We start from the raw sequence: 12,119 nt of genomic DNA, 5'->3' as shown, positions 1-12,119 counted from the left end.
AAAGTTCATACCGCTCCATACTAACAGGTATAAAAGTGCCTTGTTCTGTTAATTTTGAGGGTTCTAGTGATCAGACACCCACCAAATTATAAAGTAAGACCTAGCATGTGGATAGGTGATAGTGTGTCTTCACTTGACAACCTCTTTTAGGACTGAACTTAGTTTGGGAACTGTATTTATATATACAGTTCCCAAAATAAGTTCATATATATGCAAGACCACAAAACGTGCCACAAACAGGCAATCCGTGCATGTGTTGTGGCTGTCAAACAGCAACAACAGGACTTGAACATATTATTCAAGCACGAAGTCTCTCGAATAGCACCCGAGCATGCTCAGATAATAACTTATTCGAGCACGTTCGCTCATCACTAAAACTAACTTATGTTGTCATCAGTGCTCGCAATAATGCACGTGCAAGAGTCACCGACACCTGTGCAGCTGGCTACAAGAGGTCTCAGGTGTCCTCTAGAGACTTCCCTGGCTGAGAATTTTTCTCCCACCCACTGTGCACTGGTACTTCCTGACCGTCTACTAATGAAGGCAGCTGCCTGCTCTCTAGGACCGTGGTGAGGAGTTTCCGCATGTCTTATTGCATCATCTGAGTCAGAGGACTCACAAGGTGCCATTATTAGAAACCTATAATCCACCAACACAGCTGACAATTCTGCACCAAACCTACATATCGGCTGCCCAAAGCGCTTTACAACATAATATTAATCACATTTTATTGATAGACACAAAATCCCACAATGCACATGATTTGCCAATTAGGATTTACATACACAGATGAATCCAAACAAGACAATACAAGTTTCCTGAAAGACAGAAATCCTAACAGTTTGAAAGCCTCATGCTAAACCCCAACCAATTGTACCGTCCTAAAATAAAGTACCCAGATTATAAGGGCGAGAGTATGTATGTATGTATGTATGTATGTATGTATGAAATCAGGACATGGCCTCAACTTTACAACATGTAATCCAGGCTGGGACTTCTGGGCCGCGACTAGGCCCAGGATGCAAACACATCCCGGGCCTAGTCACCGCCCAAAATCCCAGCCTAGAGTAAAACACTCAGGGTTTCAGCATGCTGTGGAGGTAAGAGGTGGCCCCAAGGATTGTACAGGGGACAGTGAGCAGTGAAATGAGTATTGGAGGCTTTTTATTTTCTTCGTCTTACGTTTATTATGCTCCGGGGACGCTCCAGAGCAAAAAATCCATAAAGGGAATTCAATTTGTGGAGAATAAAGCTGGCAAATCAAATTTTTTGAGGTGAGCAAATCTGCTGGATTTTACTAAGTGCAACCTTTAGTTATGACGGCTCTGCTTTTATTGGGGTGACGACCACCAACATTGTATTATAAAAGTGGATGACTGTGGGGCACCGCGCTGCGCTTACACCGCCACATACGCCAGCCTACCGCAGGTTCCAATAACAGAAGTGACCTGACCACTAGTGCTGAGCGAGTGCGCCGAGAACACGTTATCGGAGCGCGCGCCCATCACTACTGACCACACTAAACTCGTTTATAAAGTAAAAAAAGTTGTCACAATAAATAATAAAAACAAAACGCTCCAGGAAAACCACCAGTGTATATGTGAAGCCTCTTCTAGTCCTAAACCAGCCTGCAGGTGACTCTGTATGCAGCAGATCGCATAACGGCAGTCACATGACAGCTGGGAATACAGGGCAATCTTCACACTGACTATAGAGATTGAGCTAGAGCCTGGAAAACCCCTTGAAAGAACCTGTCAGCTTCCTCAAGGAGCCACCACGTCCTTACTGAACAGTTTATATACTTCCAAGCAACCCTCATTTGTGGCCTTCACTTGTTTTTATATATAATCTCCATAAAAATCAATGTTCTAACTGGGGCCACGCTATGTTGGTGGGTGACTGTGCGGCCCACCATATCCTGGGCTAACCAGGTGACATCACCACCATGCAACAGCCATGCTTCGGGGCAAGACTCAGTCAGCTGTGTCCATCAGCTCTTTCCAATGTTTCAGTTGGGCCAAGTCCTGTGGGCGTGTTCTTTTCTACACCCATGTGTTGCAGATTGCTTGTCATTGGTCAGACACATACAGGAGGGAAGTACACGCCCCACAGACCAATCTCTATCCTACCCCAAACTTTACAAGTATCTGCAATGGAGAGAAGCTACAAACGATAAACCTCAGTCTTCCCCGACTCTGCAGCCGCTATTCCATGTTGTGACCAGCTTAACTAGCTCAAACTGGTGAAAAGTCCTCCTTAAAGGGGCTGTCCACGCAGAGGCCCACCCGCACATGGAAGGTAAAGTTTGCTTCGAACGGTAAACACTATGGGCCACATGTCCCTGCTGCCCTGACCAGGCCGGGACCCCCGGCAATCACACCACTGGGACCACGGCACTCTCACGATCTCTGGCATCAGACGCCACTGTCAGCAGCACCAACCTCAACGACAACTCGTAGGACGGAAGGACCCGATCTGCGCCCATCGGCCCGATCACACATCTGCTTACGTGCGGTGTGCTGCCCCTCTAGTCGCTGCCAGCTACGTACCTGGAGGGCTCTGCAGTGGAGGGCGCACTGCTGCTGACAGCCTGCTGGTGACATGAGAGGGCTGACGCATGACACTGCTCGCTCTCTTATATAGACTCGGTAAGGGGTGTGTCCGGAGTCACGTGACGAGCGATCATGTGACGGGAGACTGCCGACCTCCTGTATACGTGCGGCTGTTCACTGCACTGCATCCCCGGACCTGTAACCGTTGCATCACGCTGGCCTCAGTGACCCGGCGGTGTCCGGGCTCACCTGTCTGCATGACTGCTGGAAGAGTGCGGCCTCCAGCTTGTCAGTGCGGTCCGGAGTATCGGACGTGCCACATTACTGGTGACCACTACTCCCTCAGTGTCAGAGCCCTGCCCCAGGGGGAGTTTGCTCAGGATGTCTCCAGGGTTGACTTTCCTTGGTACAAATACTTCGTGTAATAAGGCTCATACCCATCACCGTAAACAAAACGGGTCCCATATCAGCCATGCCAGCAGGGCCGGTTTTAGGCAAAGTGGGGCCCTAGGCATTTATAAAATGGGGCCCAAGTGCTAACATATTGCACATCACACAGTGAGTGTGATCGACAATATTTTTGTCGTTCAACACTTGTTTCCTGGCCTCTTCCCACCGTCTGAGAAAGTTCTGTCCCCATCATTCTATCACTAATGGATCAATCTGTCCTCATACAGTATCATGTTACCAGCAGCACATCTAAAGTTTACACCCCATAGTCCTCCATATAATATAATGTCCCCCATAGTCCTCCATATGTTAAAATACACTGCTCAGTCCTCCATATAGTATAATACACTCCTCGTAGTGCTCCATATAGTATAATGCACCGCCAGTCATCCATGTAGTACAATTCACTTCCCATAGTTCTTCACATAGTATAATGTATTCCCCATAGTCCTTGATACAGTATAATGCAGCCCACATATAGTATAATGCAGCCACCCCATAGAGCATAATGCAACCACCCCACATAGTATAATGCAGCCCCGCCATACAATATAATGTAACCCCGATAGAATATAATGGAGCCCCCCTCTTATCGTATAATGCAGCCACCCCACAATATAATGTAACCCCCCCATAGAATATAATGCCGCCCCTCCATAAAATATATGGCAGCCCCCTCATAGAGTATAATGCAGCCCCTCCATAGAATATATGTCAGCCCCCTCATAGAGTATAATGCAGCCCCCCATAGAATATAATGCAGCCCCTTATATAGTATAATGTAGCCCCTCCATAGAATACAATGTAGCCCTCCTCATATAGTATAATGCAGCCCTAATAGAATATAATGTAGCCCCCTCAAAGTATAATGAAGCCCCCATACAATATAATCTAGCCCCCCATAGAATGCAATGTAGCCTTCTCATATAGTGTACTGTAGCCCCCTCATAGAGTATGATGCAATAACCCCACATAGAATATAACAAATATAATACAGCCCCACAATGAATATAATGTAGCCCCAAATAGAATATAATACAGTCCACCTCCCCATAGAATAGAATGTAGCCCCCATATTATATAACACAGCCTCCCCCATAGAATATAATGTACCCCCCATGGTATATAGCACAGCCCACATAGTTTATAGCACAGCCCTCATAGTTTATAGCACAGTCACATAGTATATAGCACAACATCACATGGTAGATAGCACAGCATCACATGATATACAGCACAGCCCCACACGGTATACAGCACAGCCCCACATGGTATACAGCACAGCCCCACACGGTATACAGCACAGCCCCCCCTCTCCCCCAGCACAGCCCCACATGGTATACAGCACAGCCCCACATGGTATACAGCACAGCCCCACACGGTATACAGCACAGCCTCACACGGTACACAGCACAGCCTCACACGGTACACAGCACAGCCTCACATGGTATACAGCACAGCCCCCCTCTCCCCCAGCACAGCCCCACATGGTATACAGCACAGCCACCCCCCCAGCACAGCACCATGGTTTACAACACAGCCCCCCAGCACAGCACCATGGTATACAGCACAGCCCCCCAGCATAGCACCATAGTATACAGCACAGCCCCCCCAGCACAGCACCATGGTATACAGCACAGCCCCCCCAGCACAGCACCATGGTATACAGTACAGCACCATGGTATAGAGACCCCCCCACCATAGCACCATGGTATACAAAAGCACAGCACCATGGCATACAGCCCCCTTCCCCCAGCACAGCACAGCAGCCCCCCCCAGCACTGTTAGGAGTCTGATTTCTCCCTTCCCTATGGTGAAATCTAGACCCTTACATGCTGCAGTCTCCTGCGTTTTATCTGCGGTAGAGGAGATTGCAGAGGAGAGTGCCTTGCGGCAACTCTCTCCAGAGGCTAAGTCCTCTGTTCCCTCCACTGAGCATGCTCATGGGACGAGCTCACATTGGAGTTCGGGAGTCACATGCTCAGGTCCTGTGTCTAATCCTATTGGCTCCTCCTGGAGCCTTGGAGACTTCCGGAAGGTCCCGTTTGGTATAAAAAGCGTGCATGGCTGTTCCGCCATGCGCTAGTATTTCATACTTGCTGCTGTATGTATGGTGATGGATGCTTGGACTGGTGACTGACTTATTATGAAACCCCTTCCCTCTGATAATACGATTGTGTGAGTGTTTGGGTTCAGCCAGTAGCAGCGCCAGCATGCATTTGCTCCATCTTGCTCAGCAGCTTAGCGTCTGCATTGCGCCAGCGTTATTGCAGCGCCTTGCCAGCGGCTCAGTTCTTGCCGTGCTGCAGTTGCAGCTTTCTCTGCGTCCGCGGTTGCGACGCTTTGCACTTTATTTGACGGTAGGTCTAGACGGAGTAGTCCTGCTGTTTAAGGCTACTCCTGTGACCGCGAATACCGCGACTGTATCGCTGTGTGTCTGTGACTCTGAACAGACTCAGCGTTTAATTTGAGCTTATTTGGCTGCAGCTCTGTGAGTAAAACAGAGCTTGCTTTTGTGCACTGGGTGCTGTTTAACCCTTGTGCACATTACCGCCTTGTGCTCTGCCTCTCTAGCAGCGTTTTTTCCATCCACCACACGGTGGACCCCGGGTGGCGAAGGCACTTTATTTTTTATTTAGTGTCTTCCGCCACTCCTAACAAGCACAGTACCATGGTATACAGCACAGCACCATGGTATAGAGCCCCCCTCCCCCCACCAGCACAGCACAATGGTATACAGCCCCCCTCCAGCACAGAACCATGGTATACAGCCCCCCTCCCCCCAGCACAGCACCATGGTATACAGCCCCCCTCCCCCCAGCACAGCACCATGGTATACAGCCCCCCTTCCCACAGCACAGCACCATGGTATACAGCCCCCCTCCAGCACAGCACCATGGTATACAGCCCCCCTCCCCCCAGCACAGCACCATGGTATACAGCTCCCCAGCACAGCACCATGGTATAGAGCCCCCCCAGCACAGCACCATGGTACAGTACTCACTGTTGCATTAAAAAAAAAATCCCACTCCTCACCTTCTCCTCGTGCCCGTGCTGCTTCCGGCTCCTGTTTCCTGCTCTGCCTGGTACACAGTGAGTGCGCGATGATGTCATCGCGCACCCGCTGTGTCAGAGGCAAAGCAGGGAATAATGGGAGAGGGAGCGTCAGCGTCTGCCTGCCCCTAACGCCGGTCCTGCATGCCAGTATAATGCGATTTTATCGCGTAGCATCAGATTGCAATGCGATTTTAACATGAGCTTCTACATAGAGTAATTCTCTGTCATTTACACAGTTTTCCAAAGAAATATTCTTCAAGATTAATATATATACATGTATGTGTGTATATATATATATATATATAAAAATCAAGAAAAAAGGGCAGCACTACCAAAATAATACAGCAGGTGCAAAACCTATTCAGCAGTGTCCAAACAGCCAAAATGACAAAAGGAAAAAAAATAGGCAGCACTCAAATTAAATGTGAAACAAGTGGATACTTTACTGAGGATCAGTAAAGTATCCACTTTTTTCACATTTAATTTGAGTGCTGCCTATTTTTTTCCCATATATATACTGTATATATATATATATATATATATATATATATATATATATATATATATATTAGATATGTGAGTGAGAGCTATAATCAGTGCTTTGTGTGTGCAGGTTTCTGTACATGTGTTTTATTAATAAAAGAATTTCTGAAAAAAATGGCGTGGGCTCCCCTGACATTTTCTTATCCAGCAGAGGGAAAGCCGATGGCTGGGCCCCGATGTTTATAGCCTGGGAAGGGGGTAATACCCATGGAGCTTCTCAGGCTATTAATATCAGCTCACAGCCATATACTTAGCCTCTACTGGTTATTTAAATGGGGGACCCCCCCAAAAATGATGTAGGATCCCCGTATAATAACCAGCAAAGGCTAGGCAGACAGCTGCAGATGTTAGCCTAGGAAGGAGCTATGGACACGGCCCCCCCCAGGCTAAAAACATCAGCTCTCAGCCACCCCAGAAATGGCGCATCCATAAGATGTCCATAAGGACATCGGTGTGTGAAAATTGGACGGCACTCGAATGGTCCGAGTGCTGTGCAATTTTTTTTTCCTCTTAAATCGACTTGCATTGGCGAGTCTCATCCGAGATACGAGGACAATCGCAGCATGCTTCGATTTTTTTTTTTTTTTCTCATCGGAGCTCTAGAAAAAAAAAATCGCAGATGAGCAAAACTCATACATTATCATTGGTCAGAGGGCAATCTGATTTTTTATTGGATTGCATTCGTCCGTTTTCCTCACAGATAAGTTTGATATCAACACAATTGTGCTGACATGAATGATGTTCACGTATATCTGAGGCTGTGCAGTTCATACACCATGAATGTAGGGCATGAGTATTGACATCAGTCTGGCCAGTTTCATGTCTGTCATTCATGGCTTGTGTGTGGCCCTCATTTTCTGGACCTGAACACAAAGTCTGTGTATACCTATGAGGTCGGAAGCCTGTCTGGACCCTGTGGTCTGTACTTAGATCATGAATGTAGGCCATCTGAATCTGGCCTAAAAGTTACACAAAGTACATAAATAACTCACCTCCTGGTGATAAAACCCGACCTCGACTACGAGGCCCTGGAGTCATGAGAAGACATATCCCCCTATTCAATATAATGGGCAACAGCACAATTCACAGTCTGAGCTGTGTGATGTGGCCTGCTACGTGACAAGGAATGTGCCGCTAAGCCATCCTATGCTGCCGGCCACTACGACTATATTCCTACCATTACAGATGTGAACGTTGGGCACATAAGCACATATGACTCTGGGTAACTGATGTGGAGATGATCCCTTGCCAGCATTGCTCTGTAGACTATATGACGATGGTTTCATAGTCTAAGGCAGCTAATCGCCCTGCTGAGATCGTTCAAATTCATGTTGCAGATTGCTGTATGCTTTGCATATAATGTGAACAGCGTGGCGATAACAAGTTTTCCTCTTTTAGTTAATCTTTGTCTAACTGAGCAGTTTAGTCTAAAAAAAAAAAGCCTTCTGTACTCGCCTTCTCTGGGGCCAGTGATGAATTTCTACCGCTGCTTCCATTGTTTGGCATTGATTGCAATGCTTACATCATGTTGACACCGTAGCAGCCGATCCGTGAGCTCAGACAGAATGCTCCATTCAGAGCCGCTGAGCTCACTGACTGGCTGCTGTGCTTTTGACATGATGTCAGCGCCACAGACAGACACCCGAACACCAATGGAAGCTCTGTGCAGGAATCTGGGACAGTAAGCAGAGAACAAGTTTGTATGTGTGTGTATATATGTATATATTATATTAGTATATACCTAACTGAAACCAGGGACGAAGATTAAAGAAGCACTCCTCCTTCTCGTCATATCAGAGTTTTTATCTCTATCTTAATATATGGCAGTCATCATATTACATAGCTGTGTACTTACAATTGCTCATTTTGCCTTTCTACCCATAAAATTCGTCTCTTTTCTCTGCTCTGTGTAGAAACAGGAAGTCTCTTGTTTCCGCATTTATCATTCCCCTCTTCAACCCTGACCCGGCTGCTCTGCCCCCCCCCACCAGGGACTTTTGCAGTGACTTATGAGTCATATAAGGAACATTGACCTAGAAGGATTCAGTTTGTCAGTATTTAATCATGTGATGTCATAGATCTAATGGAAAAAAAAGAATTAGCTGGGTATAAAGGCAAAATGAGCAATTGTAAGTGCACAGTGCCTTATAATATGCAAGGAAGAAGGTCACCAGACATAATTCTAATTTACATGATTTTTCCCATAGGCACCATCTAATGGAATAATGTAACCACCATATATCCAGGTATATTTTTACCGACCTAATCATAGCAAAATTTATGTAACATTAATAGTTTAGCTATATATTACGTTACTGGGGTTTCCTACTGCCAAAAATCTTGAAACAAGAGAAACGGTTGACTTTCCTAATCACAAATACATCAATGGATTGTTTAAAACATGGATTGCGGCAGAGATGACACTGAAACGTTATATGGCCATTTTTACCATTTTTGTGAAACATGGAGTGGGCTTGAAACAGGCGTCTGTCTACATCAGGGGGCTTCACATTTAACTTTTTGTTACCAAGACATTTGACATTACTGTAGACTGGCAGAGACTCAGTGCTAAGTGCTTAGGAGTGGTACAAGGCAGCACAGTGGCTCAGTGGTTAGCACTAGTTGTGGCCCTGAGTTCAACTTTCACCAAGGACAACATCTGCAAGAAGTTTGTATGTTCTCCCCGTGTTTGCATGGGTTTCCTCCGGGTTCCTCCCACACTCCAAAGACATATTGATAGGGAATATAGATTGTGGGCCCCGATACGGACAATGACAATATCTGTAAAGTGCTGTGGAATATGATGGTGCTATATAAGTAAGCTTAATAAATGTGTACATTAAAGGGGCTCTCCACTGTGACAGAAAATCCAAGACATTTGGAAACATTTGAGTCTCTGTTGCCTGCTTTCCCGGCACACGCTCGCTGACCAGCGCATGCACTATGTGTTTTGCTCTACTCGTTCTGGGTCTCTTGACTACACATGCATGTCCTCTTTGATGCATATGGGGTTGTCTAGTTTGTCATTGCATTAGGAATTTGCTTGTGTTTATATGCTCATTTTTGTGTGATTTGTGTATGCGCATGTTCATATGGTGCATGTGCATTTAAATACTTTTCCTTGTTTTTTTGTATGCCGTGCCCGGTGTTCCTGGGTCGCCCTCGCACACCCAGGGCAGCGGGGTACTCGGTACCGGGCCGGTTCAAGGTGGGAATGTGTCACAGCAGCGACCCGGTCGGTGGCCCTGGGCGCCTAATATCAATGGCGGTGATGTTAATGGTGTTAAAGTTTATATGAATAGTTCGTGACGCCACCTGTGGAGTTTGGCAAGTAAGATGTTGAGCCGACGCTGCATACAGATCCACTGGGACAGATGGTGTGGTGCAGCAAAGATGGTGTAGCTCCCCACAGGTGGAGCTGTAGTCCCAGGGCAGTGTAGGTGCAATGGATGAGGAGAGGCGCAGAATGGTATGGAGGCTGGTGCCCAGGTGTAGTGGTGCTGGAATAACTGGAGGACACCAGAGTATGCGGTTCCAAAGCTTTACTCACTGTTTGCAGTTCACACAACTGCCTGCCTCCGTACTGTGTTCTCCAGGTCAGGGCTCCAGCCAACCTCCAGGCAGGATAGGATTCTCCCTTCCACACTCCGCCAACATGTACCTTCCTGAACGACTCCTCCAATGCGCCTTTAGGTGCGAAGCACTCCAGTACTTAGTTACCCTGGAAAGCCTCTCTCTAGGTGTTCCTAGTCTTTACTTGTATGACAGACAGCTGTAGCCTGCTTCGGGGACTCCTCACTGTGTCCCGGCTCTCTATTCAGTTGCTGTTGTGTCCCAAGTCTATGATGGGAGCAAGGCGTTAGCGGCTCACTACTCCTCCGGTGTCTGTTGCCGGACATAAAGTTCCAATCAACCTCGGGGACCGGGCCCCGGCCTTTGCGCTCTCTGGACTGGAAGGGTTCTCTCTCTTTCTCAACCTGCTTCCCACCGTCCTTCTATTCTCCTTCGTTCCGTTCTGTTCTCTCTCTCTTATGGAAGGTTAGGTTATCAATCTTATAAGTCTCTTTCTCTGGTCTTTCTAGTGCCAGCAGCCCAGAACACTGGGACCTGCTGCAGCACGTCCCTCAGACACCCATCTTCTCTCTTCTCTCTCCTCTAACCAACTCACTACTAACTTTCACTCTTCCCACTCTTTTGTATCATCTCTCTCCACCCGCCTCCCAGCACATCTCGTGTTACGAAGCAGGGTTCCACGAGGGGTGCTCTGCTAACCCCCAGCATGAAGCTGTTAGGTGGCCCCACTGAACTATCCTGTGTGTGGAATGCAGGTGTGGAGCGTGGTCAGGAGTTCCCACCTTACCTGGATGGTGGGGCACTACACCTTAGGAGAAGGTGCAGTACCTCTGTGGCGACTGAAGCCTCAGGGGCGCCACATACCGTCTCATCTGTATCTCCTCCTTCCAGTTAATTAACTGTTACTGATCGATTATACTTATGAAGGATACTCCAAGTACATTACACACTTCATCCCTGAGGAAGCCACAATGGCGATATGCATTGTGTCCTAATCCCTGCCCTGTTTCATTGCCTTAATGGTCATTACCTGGTCAATGGTCCTTTGATCCTTCACACAGCTGTTCACTTTGAGGCTCGACTACTACATATATGTTTAGTTATTCCCTTCTGTCTTACGGTATTTTGTTATTAATGTGATATTTTCATCCATTACTTCTTTATCCACATTTGTGCACTTTATTAGGCTGCTTATTTTAGTGACTGTCACTGTGTATTTCTCTGGTCATTAGTAGTGATGAGCGAATGCTATCCAAGTGACTTCAGCGTCCTCAAAAAATATGTTTGAGTCCCTGCGGCTGCATGTCTTTTGGCTGTTCAACAGTCACCACATATGCCGGGATTGCCTGTTTGGTAGGAAATCCCTGCATGTGTTGCTGCTGTCGAACAGACACGAGCCATGCAGCCGCGGGGACTCAAACATATTTTTTGAGGACGCTGAAGTCACTCGGTTAGCACCTGAGCATTTCCGGATATCCGAGCACGTTCACCCATCACTAGTCGTCAGCCATTATTTATATCTAGTCTTTATTAGACATTATTATATCCTCTTATTATTGTACTGTACAGAGCAGGTGGGTGTTTTTGCTTATTATGAGCACGCTCTGGAGAATATCTGAGGCTTTCAGCCTTCTAATGTGTTTTTATTCTTCCTGGTGTTGTTTGTGCTGTATTTATCATAGTGATGCCCTCCCTTCTTTGGTTTCTCTGTGTTGCAGGTCTTAGTGCGACACTCTAAACTTATTATATTGTCGTATAACCCTGGCCTTTAATGTGCCTTAAATTAATTTAAAAAAAAAATCACAATTTCCCTTATTTCAGGATGCATTTCTGGTTTTGGTAAAAGCCATTGCCCGAGCTGAGGGCCATGTAAACAACACTCTGTTATCTTGCACATGAGGCGGCGGGGTGTGGGATTGGCTGTGGACTATGTTCCACCCACTC

General features: G+C 46.9%; 1 protein-coding gene across 2 annotated transcripts in view; it reads right to left on the bottom strand.

Moving 5' to 3' along the window:
- MKNK2 (MAPK interacting serine/threonine kinase 2) overlaps window positions 1-2,682 on the bottom strand; it is a 91,838-nt gene extending 89,156 nt beyond the window's left edge. Inside the window, exon 1 of one of the 2 annotated variants that reach the window (XM_073545553.1) lies at window positions 2,550-2,682. The gene's annotated coding sequence lies outside the window, so the exon portion shown is untranslated. Of the gene's footprint in view, window positions 1-2,441 lie in introns of both variants that reach the window. The other variant, XM_073545561.1, reaches the window with a different exon arrangement.
- Between the last annotated feature and the right edge of the window lie 9,437 nt (window positions 2,683-12,119).

Source organism: Dendrobates tinctorius, unplaced genomic scaffold (assembly GCF_039654945.1).
Source record: "Dendrobates tinctorius isolate UK_male_01 unplaced genomic scaffold, ASM3965494v1 ptg000011l, whole genome shotgun sequence".
Taxonomy (NCBI): domain Eukaryota; kingdom Metazoa; phylum Chordata; class Amphibia; order Anura; family Dendrobatidae; genus Dendrobates; species Dendrobates tinctorius.
Note: the sequence above shows the minus strand (reverse complement) of the source record. Positions and strands in the feature narration are given on the sequence as shown.